Source organism: Gopherus evgoodei, chromosome 5, assembly GCF_007399415.2.
Source record: "Gopherus evgoodei ecotype Sinaloan lineage chromosome 5, rGopEvg1_v1.p, whole genome shotgun sequence".
Lineage (NCBI taxonomy): Eukaryota > Metazoa > Chordata > Testudines > Testudinidae > Gopherus > Gopherus evgoodei.
Window position 1 is genome coordinate 76,573,026 of NC_044326.1, and position 12,153 is coordinate 76,585,178.

The 12,153-nt window shown below is 41.0% G+C and overlaps 1 protein-coding gene across 1 annotated transcript in view; it reads left to right on the forward strand.

The window, feature by feature from the left end:
• Positions 1-1,856: 1,856 nt before the first annotated feature.
• MARCHF1 (membrane associated ring-CH-type finger 1) overlaps positions 1,857-12,153 on the forward strand; it is a 335,941-nt gene continuing 325,644 nt past the window's right edge. The window contains exon 1 of the mRNA XM_030563272.1: positions 1,857-1,912. The gene's annotated coding sequence lies outside the window, so the exon portion shown is untranslated. The remainder of the gene's footprint in view (positions 1,913-12,153) is intronic.

Below are 12,153 nucleotides of genomic sequence, written 5' to 3' on the forward strand. Positions count from 1 at the left end.
TTTGTCCCTGTGTAGGCATGCAGTTTTAACTGATGCAATATACAATGAGACAACAGGATGTACAAAGCATAATAAAAATATATCACGTGGTGTGTTGTCTAACACATTCAATATATAGTTGCTTTGCTGTAGTCAGATAATTGATCAGGCATTTGATATTTCAGAATATTTGAATTCCAGCTTTTGAGACACCATAAGTGGAGTTTGTGTGATTCTGAGTATCTTTTTCATATGTGGTACTCTGATAATAAAGTGAAACGTTTCCATTGTTGTTGCATACAGCGCAAAGGTTGATGAATGTTAGCTCAGATATCCAGTGTATTAAGGCAACTATTAAGTAACTTACTCTTCTACACTAGTGATGCTATTACTATTGTCATTAGCCTTTTTTTTATTGCTTTCAACTTAAGTTTCCTCAGACTGCAGCCAGCCTCTGAATGAGTGTTTGGGTGGAGTGGTGGTTACAAAGACCCTTTCCCCATCAATATCATCAACATAAGGACAATAATGGTTCAGTTCTCATGCTCCATGAGTTCAAGGATGACTCTTTGGATAGTGCTGCAAACCACACCAAAAAGATCAACCCGAGATATGTTTCTATCCCTTCAAGCTGTAGAATGTTCGGTGCTTATTTATGCATGCTCCATGACTCTCAGACCCTCATGGGCATTGATGATCTGCACCATCCCCAACATAGGCCAATACTCTAAAGGCATCATCAACCTTAACGTGCTTTGAAGGACAATTAACAGAAACTGTGTGAGTTGCAGGTGTGCATGTTTGTTATCATACAGTTGGTTAGTCATTAATTGATTTCTGTTGTTTTCAGGAAATGTACCCAGGAAGGATCTTGAAGGGACACACACAGCTCTGCCTAACAACAATTTGCTAAAAGAGATTGCTTTATTTGTAAGTTCCTCTTTGTCATCATTTAATGGGAAAATGTATTATCACAAGTAGAGAGTTTATTTACTTTAGGAACATCTGCATTTTTACTGTATGTAAAGGAAACACCAATAAATCATTTTCTCCACACTTTTGCTATTCCTATATTGCTGAGTTGTAGTGGGTGGTGACCAGTTTTGTTCTTCTCTATTAAGGTTCTATGCTGACAGCACATTTTGTCCACCAGTTTTGTATGTCTCATGATGTGCTAAACTGTAGTTACTTATTATACAGTGAAATAATCTTATTTTTTTTTAAATGAATTTAGTGCTTGCAAAAGGTGATAAACACCAGACTTCATTTTCCAAACTTATTAATGCACCAAAAGGTTTTGTAATAGAGACTAGCAATGCCACTTCCAGTGCCTTAGTTCTCTTTTGGAGTGACTGCCTCTCTCCTGTGGCAGCCAATAAAAATATTGTCAGTGGTACAACTGGCTGAATCTGACCTGCAGAATGATTCCATCTGGCCTTTGAATCCTCCGCTCCTCCAGCAGCAGTTGCCTGGAACAAAGCATTGCAGTGAGTGAAATGCTGCCCAGTCCACATGTGGAGAAAAAAGTCTTCCACCTAACATGACCTTGTACATATGGTGTGTTTGTGAGGACACCATTTGTAGCATCCTCCATACATGCACCATGGAAGAGGCCATGTTGTAGAGATGGTCTTCCTCTGGCATATGCAGCACAACATTTTGCTACAGCAGCAGAGTGTGGAGGTAGCTGGTGACCATTGTCAATCTGCAGAACCATCTCTCAGCTATCAGGGTAGGGTAATCTTGATTAACAGGGAACAGCCCTAACCAGCCCGCACTCCATTCTTCCTTCAATCCTCACACGTAGATCCCAGTCTCCTGTAGCACTCAGTCTGAGGGAGAGGATGGAGTGGTCAAGTGCAAGGAAGCAAGTAACTGTAATGGCTTCTGGTAAGAAAAGAAGTTGATGCAGAGAAGAATATAGCATTTCAAAGTAAGTTGGAAGATGGTGACTTGTTCATTGAAAGTAGTGGACAAGCATAATGCCTTATTTGCTTTTAATGTGTTTTTTTTTAATGTGGCTGAATCCTAACTTAAATAATTATCTGATCCTAAAATTTGGAAGTGTACTTTTGTATGTGACAGTCAGGTGCTCCAAAACTAGCAGCCAGCCCACAGCATTGAAGAGGTTGAACTACCAGTAATGATATTTGTGGTGACTTTATTTGAACTGGAGTGAAACCAACTGATTTCATATAGACCACAAAACAAACATTGGTAGGAAACAGTTCACCAATATGAATTTTGTCCTGATAACACTTCCGTGAAGGAAGGATGAGTCGCCCTATTTTATAGAAAGATTGGTTTGCCCATGGTCACGTGGTCTGTGGCACAGCTGGCAACTGAACCTAGATTGTCTTAGCCTCAGTTCAGTGCTTTAACTACAGAACAAACCTAAAATGTAGAGATGAAAGGCTCCATATCCTGTTACCAATCTCCTGATTTGCCCAGATCTTATATAATCAAATATGCATAAAATCATATCTTGGGGGGGGGGAATAATAAACTGTCTCTCTATTTATACATTATCAAAAGTTAGCTGTCCAGTAGACATGATCTACTTACTAGCCTAGAACAATCATGTAAATATCTTTAATATATTGAGACTTTAATGGTGTCTCCATTTATATCATACTTGCCCTTCAATATAGCATTGTTTTAAATTGCTGACTTAGAAGCTAGACAAATTGATTTCTTAAAATAAGGTGGTTTCCATGACAATGTTAACATTTAACATTTTAAAATAATTAGGGTGACTGCAGGATCTGAGGTATTCCCGGTACTAAATACTTTCAAATAGAAAGTACCACTGTACCGGATGTCTGTAATTTATTGGACAAACTGATGACTTAGATAAAAATAAAACCGTTATCCTGAACTTGCAAAGGCTGGTCAATCCCCCAAATCAAACTGGAAATTAATCTCTATCTCTATCTCATTAGTCTTTATCTCATTTTTAAATAGTGTGACCACGTTTGAGGGTGAGCAGAAAGTCAGATAGCGGGACCCCATATTGTCAAGTCCTTTATTGCTATGCAGGGTTTTAGTTAGGGCTGTCAAGCAATTAAAAAAATTAATAGAGATTAATTGTGTGAATAATTGTAGTTAATAGAATACCATTTATTTAAATATTTGTGGATTTTTTTTTTCATTTTCAAATGCATTGTTTTGGATATGAGTGCAGTTATATAACACAAATCTACATTTGTAAGTTGCACTTCAATGACAGAGGTTTCACTACAGTACTTTTGAGGTGAATTTGAAAAATACTATGTCTCATTTTTAATTTTTACAATGCAAATATTTGTAATAAAAATAATATACACTTTGATTTCAGTTACAACATCTAATACAATATATACATGAAAATATAGAAAAACATCCAAATATTTAATAAATTTAAATTGGTATTCTATTGTTTAACAGTGCAATAAAAATTGTGATTAATAGCAATTCGTTTTGTAATCGCAATTTATTTTTTTGAGCTAACTGCTATTTAAAAACAAGCAACTAAAACTAGGGCTGTCGATTTAAGGGTTTGTCTTTTATCCTTAGGCCATGTCTACACTGTACCGATGCAGCTGTGCTACCGTGAGATCGCTCGTGTAGCCACTCTTTGCTGACCAGAGAGAACTCTCCCATCAACATAATAAAACTACTACCATGAATGACAGTAGTTATGTCAGTGGAGAAGTTCTCCCACCACCATAGGGCTGTCCATATCAGCAGGGGCAGCTCTAGGCATTTTGCCGCCCCAAGCACGGCAGGCAGGCTGCCTTTGGTGGCTTGCCTGAGGAGGGTCCGCTGGTCCTGCAGCTTCGGCGGACCTCCCCCTCGCGGCGACCGGCAGAGTGCCCCCCGCGGTTTGCCACCCCAGGCACGCGCTTGGTGTACTGGGGCCTGGAGCCGCCCCTGCATACCAGCGCTTCAGTCAGTGTACCCTATGTTGCTCAGGAGTGTTTTTTCACACCCCTGAGTGATGTAAGTTATACTGATAAAAGTGGAAGTGTACACAAGCCCTTAGAATTATCAGGTATATCACCCTGTGGTCTTCATTGGTTTGGAGCATGCATACTGTGAGATTTTTTTCCCCTTGTCTGAAGACTCAGAAGATGTTTAAATGCCATGATGGAGGAAGAATGTAGTTAAATAGATGTTAACAGATGAAAAGGAAAATCAGAGTTGTGAATAGTTTGATTAAAAGCTCTTCCCTTGTTAATTACTCAGCTTTTGTTCTCTTGATTGGATGTCATAGTTTCACTAATTCTCCAATCACCATTGTGTTATAGCCTATGCAAGTCCTGAATTGGTAATGGAAGACCACTGGCTGGCTTGATATCCACAGAAAACTAGAAACCTTCAAAATAGCAAAGTGTCTTGTGTTGCTGTGAACAATTTCCTGTGGATTTTAATTTTTTGACAGCTTGTTGGTTACAGGATACATTGAAGTCAGTGGTGTGTTACATTCGTGTGTGTGTGAGAGAGAGAGACAGAGCTGCTGAAGTGTTGAGCCTTGAGAACTTGACATATGACAGGTTGTGGTGAAGAGTAGCAAGTGCCCACTGACTTTCTCAGAAAAACTTGGATCCACAGAAGTGCTGCTCTGTTTATTCCAGCTATATCTTATATTCATGTCATCAGCAGGTAAACATAGATGGTGCTGAAGGATCACTATGGAGCTAATAGTGTGGAGTATGTTTTCTTTCTAAAACCAAAAGGAGAACATCCACCACAAAGCAGGCAGGGCTGTGCTGTGATCGAATATGAAGCCTGATTGTAAATGGTCTAAAATATTGGCAAAGGACAGGTGTTTGTCAATGAATTACAAAGCTGTGTACCTCCAATCCTAAATGTTGTTGCCCATTACTAATCCTTTCAGAGCACACACTTAAAAAACTGGTATCTGATTCTGCAATCCACTGTTGTCAAAGAAGCAGTCCCATTTAAAATCAAAAGTCCCCAGCAAAAGTGTAATCCCTATGCAGTCAATAGTTGTACTCATGTGAATTGCTAATGTGAGTAAACAAGCATTTTAGTATCAAACCCTTGGTGAGAACTCTGAGTCCAGTACCAATGACATAGGCACCAAATATTTCCATGCCATTAGCATACTAGGTAACGTCAGAGTTGCTTTGCCTCTCTGTTCTTGATTCCACAATAATTCGGGAGCATTCAACTGCCAGATCCTCGTCTGTATGGATGGCACCACCTGGAGTGATTGCAGATGTGTTCCAGTTGTTAGCACTGTCTTTGTCACTGCCTAAATCAGAGTGGACATTTGAGGTCTGCCTTCTGATCGGTACCATCAGCAGAGTTGCTATCTTCAGTACTGACATGGACTGCAGTACAGACAACATCTTCAGGATCAGTACTGACGTTGGTGCTGGTGCTATCCTTGGTGTTGCTACTGTTCCCATAGTAGAGAGAGGACCTCCTGGCCTAGTGTCAATTGGCCACCAATCTTATATCACAATGGCCTCCATGGAATCTATGGGTGAGGTTGCCTGACCAACCTTTGATACCACCTGCTCAGCTGCCTATGTTACAGACTAACACAGAGGCTTTTTCCTTAGAGCAGGTTCAGAGAGAGCCTCTTATAAAGGAACTTGTATTGCAGCAGGTGATTCCAGTGGTTCCACTTCTGTCGTCGTCCGCCTCACTGGATGACTCCATGATACTGGAGTCTTCCTCCCCAGTGCCTCAAGATTTTAAGGAGCATCAGGAGTTTCTAAGATAAATGGCTTCAGCCTCGGGTCTTCATGTTGAACAAGAAAATATGCACAAACTGGTATATATTCTTCAGTCTTTGGCCCTGGGGAGGGTAGCTCTCCCTATCAATGAAGCACTGTTAGAACCTGCTAAGACTTTGCGGAGTACCTCAGTTTCATTGATGCCTACAGCAAAACGTACAGACAAGCATTATTGAGTTCCTATTCAGGGGTTTGAGTGCCTTTACTCACATCCTGCCCCAGCTCTGTTGTAAAAGCAGCTAATGAGAGGTCATGACAAGGGAGATACAAATCTATGCACCAGGACAAAGAGTCTGGATCTCATGGGGAGAAAAGTCAACCTCCTCCTTGCAAATATCCATTGCAACTCGGCAGGCGCTGCTGTTCAAATATGATTTTGAGAATTGGGAGTCAATAGCCAAATTCACAGACAAGCTATCTGGATCCTCTAGGGAGGTGTTCAAGTCATTCATTGCAGAAGGTTGCTTACCAAGACAGTTTTGCAATCTGCATTAGACCTAGTGGATGCAGCTACTAGAATTAATGTACAATGAGAGGCTTTGTGGTGGCAGAACTCCAGCATAGCTCCAGAGATCCAGTGTAAGAAGACTTACCCATTGATAATCAGTGTTTGTTCTCTGATAAAGAGATGACTTCACCCTTGTTTAAGGCAGGGGTTCTCAAACTGGAGATTGTAACCCCTCAGGGGTTCGTGAGGTTATTACATGGGGAGGTCATAAGCTGTCAGCCCCCATCCCCAAACCCTGCTTCGCCTCCAGCATTTATAACAGTGTTAAATATTTTAAAAGTTTGTGTTTATTTATAAAGGGAGGGGGGTCACACTCAGAGGCTTGCTGTGTGAAAGGGGTCACCAATACAAAAGTCTGAGAACCACTGGTTTAAGGGCTCATGAACAACTCTGTGTTCTTTTGGGATTTATAACCCTGCCACAAAGAAGGGTTGTTTTGCAGGTCAGCAGCAGCAGCAGCAACAGTGCCCTCAAAGGTATTTCACACGGCACCAAGGCTACTCTGGAAAGGGAAAAGGAGTTTAATAGAAGACCGTATCAATCTACCTTTACCCAACCAGCTTGTGGTCCTCCACCTTTGGGCTGGCAGTCTGTTTGACTTCTATATTGAGGGCAACATACCAGTTGTGAATCTTTCAACCCTGTTTCCTGAATTCAGGGACAGGTTGTCTCGTTCTTACAACGCTTGCGAAGCCATATTATTGGGCAAATGGGACTTAAGCACTATGGGATTGGGTTATGTCTTTAAATCTCTCTCAATTTTCCCCCCTCTGCCTCCTCTACTCCATCCCTTTTCAGGTATCCCTCTCACAAGTCACTGCTTCTTCAGCAGGTCCAGGATATATGTGTTTGGGAGCTACAGAGGAGGTTCCTCATCATCATTACAGAAAGAGATTCTACTCCCAATACTTCCTGATCCCTGAGCCCTCCGCAGTCTCATCAAGTATATAAAATTCTGCATAGTTACCATGGCTTAGTATTCTTTCTGCATTGAATCACTGACTGGTTTGTGGTTCTCAGTCTCCAGGATGCCTGTATCCAGGTGGTGGCCTTCACAGGCTCAGAAGTTCCTGAGATTCTTCATAGCTGGACAACTTTATAAGTACACAGTTCTCCCTTTTGCTGTCATCAGCTCCACACTTCTATACCAAGTGCATGACGGTGGAGAGGGGGAATTCATGTCTTCCCATACATAGATGATTGGCTAGTGAGAGGCAGATGTGATGAACAAGTCCTCAGTCATGTTCATTTTCACACTGGACCTCTTCGATTGATTAGTTGATTTTCAATAAAGCAAAGTTGAAACTGAATTCAACAACAACAGCAAAATTAGAGTTCCTGGGGCCCCAGCTAGACTCTACAAATTCAAGGGCCTTTCTCCTGCACAAACTATTCTAGATTATTAGTCACATTTTTCTGAACCCCCAATATCATGGCCCATGTATGCCTGAAGTTACTGGGCCATATGGCTGCGTGCCCGTATGTGGTTCAGCATACAGTTGCACCTTAGACCAACTTCATACATGAATGACAAGTTGCTTGTCTCAGTGCTTTCTGAAATACTGGATTCACTACAGTGGTGGGCAGAACAGAACACTGTTTGCCGGGGTGTTCTCTTGGCACATCCTCCACTGATCAGAATGGTAGTTATTGATATCTACACAATAGATTTGGGAGCACATCTAGCAACATTAAAGGTTCAGGTCTTGGAGCAGAAAGCATCCTATCATATCAACATACAGGAGCTTCAGGCCACTTACAATATGTGTTGGGCTTTCTAGGATCAGAACAGGGGAGCAGTGGTTCACATACTCATAGACAAGACACCAGAATGTGAACAAGCAGGGAGGAGCCTACTCCAACCAACTTTGTAAGGAGGCTATCAAAACCACTTATCTGTCAGCCTTAGCAGGACTTCCTCAGACAGCCTCAAATTCTCTATAGAGCAACATGGTCTATTTTGGGGGAATTGTGCATCCCATCAGTTGACCTATTTGCAACAAAGGACAACATTAAATGTCATCAGGTTTGTTCCTGAGTGGGCCTCAGTCCAGGGTGCCTTCTATCTGAACTGGGGAGAAGCCCTAATGGTATGTCTTTGCGCCCCGTCCCCCATTCCCCAGGTATCCTCAAACTTAAGTTAGACTATGTCAAACTGATACTTATTGTACTGACCTGGCTGAGGCAATGTTGGCTCTCCAACTTTTTCAGTCTGTCAGATTGACTTACCAGATCTTTTCCTCTTCTTCCTAACCTGCTGATTCAGGTTCATCCAGTATTGTTCATTCACCATTGAGCAGTCTGCACCTCATAGTGTGAATTGTACTTGGTTAGATTAGAACTCCTAGGTCTATTTATTTGGGTAAGTTTAAGTGGTTTTTAGATTTGGTCAACATAGAAGGGAATGCAACCCATGTCTGCTTGTGTTTCAATACATTTTGGGTTGCCTGCTACATTTCAAGTCTTCAGGTCTAGCTTTTCTCTCATTGGAGAGTTCACTTAACTGCAATTTCGGCATTCCGTCTTCCCATCCAAGGAAAGTTGGTTTCTTAAACTCCATGGTAATGAGATTTTTGAAGGGTATCGTTTGCCTGTTTCCTTCTGTAAAGAATTGGTTCTACTGTGAGACTTTAATAATATGCTGACCACACTCATCATGTGCCCTCAGTTTGAGCTGAAAGCAACCTTGTGGTCTTTCCTTTCCCAGAAGATAGCCTTACTTGTGGCTATAACTTGCAGAGGAAGAGCCAGCAAATTACAAGCCTTCATATATCCAGATCTTCAAAGACAAAGTGTCCTTAAGATCACATCCAAATTTTTTGCCTATATTCTTCCCTAAGACACATCCAAATGTGCATAAGTAGCAGCTCCATACTTTGGACATCAGGTGGTACTTAGCATTTTATTTAGAAAGGACTAAACCATTTCATTCATATCTTCAACTTTTTGTCTCCTATATGGATTGGATGAAAGGTCAGCCAGTCTCCACATAGGTGGATAATTTCTTGTATTACCATGCTTATGGAGTAACTCACACTACACCCCCCACCAACATTATGGGCTCATTCGACAGGAGCAGATGAGATGGATCATGGTTCTCAGCCATGGCATCTAGATCAGATGCAAACTTTGGAAGGGCTATTTTGCCATCATTATTTAAGTTAACTCCAAGCCCCATCGCCTACCAGAACTGCTTGTGATCACCTGAATGGAATACACACCTACAACCTCTTAGATAAGTAACTACCTTTTCTTCTTCATTCTAAAAAAATGTTGTTCTTCAAGATGTGGGTGCTGAAGTGTATTCCATGAGGCACCCGCCATTTCCATTGCAAAAGTCTCCAGCCTTGCATTTTGATGTCAGAGAGGTGCTGCCTTAATATTGTCATATGGAGGGCCTATGAGGGCCAGAGGGCATGAGCACGACCCTGTTAGCTACTGCTAAGCCAAGTTCTCCAGTTTCGGTGCACTGGGCATATGAACACTTGAATGGAATATACACAGCATCCACATCTCAAAGAACAATAGTTATTATATGGGGAAGTAACCCTCTTATACACACAATGACAACTCTCTGGATTTTCATGAGACCAGTGATCAATATTGTGAAGCTGTGATATTAGTCAGAGTACAACCTGAACTGCTGATGAGCTGTATCTCCTTAACTCTTCAACCTGAGGTGCCCTTTACAGCTGTTTCTTTCTTCAGATGTTAAATTTGTGAACAGAGTGAAGGGAGAAAGAGTGATGTGTGTCCCCTGTTCTCACTTCTTATAGCCATTTTCCTCTTTGAAGATCATCTTCAGCTGAGGTTCAGAAAACAGGAGGTCTGGGGAACGGGAACCTACAACTGTTACTTTGCTAATATGTACATTTCTTGCTCACTCCCTCCTTCCTGCCAAAGGATGGATGCTTAACCAGATGATCGTCCATTTGATTCTGTTGACACCTGGCTGAGGAGTCAGTTTGCCTTTTGTTTCTGAGGAACTGGTTTGTGTCTGCTTTTCTAATCTTATTAATGCCATCCAGTATAATCTTATAATTTCATATACAGTGTTGCCACACACATTTTACAAGGACAATAATGTTCAGCAGATTGAGTTTTCAAATGATACTTTACAAGGCATACCTTGTTATATAAAATGTATCATAGTCTTGTAAAATGGTACAGACTATCACAGAAGCCCTGTCACCAAATCCTTATTCTATACTGATTTCATAGAATAAAGCCAAAAGGTTCTTACAAATTATAGGAGTGCCATTTGCTTCTGCTTCTCTTGTCATAATTCCTGTCATTTTGTCCACAAGTTTGAAACTACCCCAGGCATGTGAATTAGTGATTTTGTAAACCTACATTTAAGATTTTTACTTGATAAAGTACATTTAATTCTTATGTTCTCTAAATCTAAATCTAAATTTAAATGTGGAATTCCTGTAATGTAGAAGATGTTTCTGAATATACTTTTTTCTGATGCAAAGTAACCTGGAGTTTTTGAAAAACTCCATGTACAAAAACTTTTAAAATTTGCTATCTCAGTAGTAACTTTCACTTCCTGTATGTTTGTTTTAAGACTGTGTCAGATTCTGCTAATGTTGCACTGCGTAGCAGCTTACTTCAGTCTCTGAATTCAGTGGGACTGTGTACTACAGTATGAGCAAAGGTGGCAGAATTTGGGCCATAATCCTTTACTATATGTACAGTGAGATGGAAATGTGGGATTGTATTGAGCCAGGAGCAGTGCTGGTAAGGAATAGTGTCTCCCCACCCCAATTTTTCAGAGAAATAATAATCTGTCACTGTATTTTACCAATAGCAAATTACTAGTCTCTTCTCATCCATACGCACACTACACCTACTCAGTTGTACTCTCTCATGTGTTGGTGGGGTTGAGTCTTCTCTGAGAAGGATACGAGTTCATTTATTTGATTTTGAGATATCTGGGATTTTGGATATATTTTTGAATTTGCTCAACTGCTTGTCTATTGGAATTACATCCAACTGCTGCAATAATATATGTTCTGCGTACAGTCACTAACTTTTTTCTATGAATTTTTTTGGTCACAGTTTACACAGTTACACTTCTCAGATTTACAACAAATCTTAGTGGGTTTTTTTTTTTTTGGTAGTCCTTAGGAAGCTAACAAATTTGCCAGTATCTTCAAATATGCTGTACATTCATGGCAATTTAGCACTGCTCTGACTCTTGACATTCTGTAAACGTGCATGTTTTTTCAGACTTCTTTTCTATGCGCCATATATTCCCTTAGTCCATTGCTAACATGACTGAAAGTTGAATAAAACTGATAGGAAATTCTGAGAGGGCAGTGAAGTCAATCTCTGTAGCAGTGCCTCCCCTAACAACTGCAGTCCCCCACCCTCCCAATAGATTGCTCATCCTAACATTCTTATGCTCTGTAGAGTACCAACCAGCAACCTGAACCCCATTCCTGAGAGAGAGAAAGTGGATATCTATGCTACTGCCACTGTCCTTTTCAAATATCCTGAGATTTGTAGGATTTTCCCCTTGTATTTCAGGCTATGGAAGTTTGGTATGCCGTTCTGTTAGCGGAAAACAGCTGGAAGCCCAGTAGATTCAGCCCAATGGGGAATCCTCTGAGGAGAGTCCCAGTATTGACTCCTATATCATCCTCCTGGCCTGTAGGTTGGGAATGAGGACATGGCCAGAAAGTCACACCAACCAGCCTCACCAGGTAGAGGAATGGCACAAGCTATGGGAAAGATAAGCCTTGAGGCTTCTTTCTTTTACATCAGGAAATGGCCTCACAAACACCTGGTTGGAAAATAGAGTGGAGAATGTAGAGGGGTTCTTAAATCCACCTTTGCCTCTTTCCTCACACACACTTCACAGAGCACAGGTCAGATGTGGTCTAAAATCTGGACCGTTAATTTTATTTT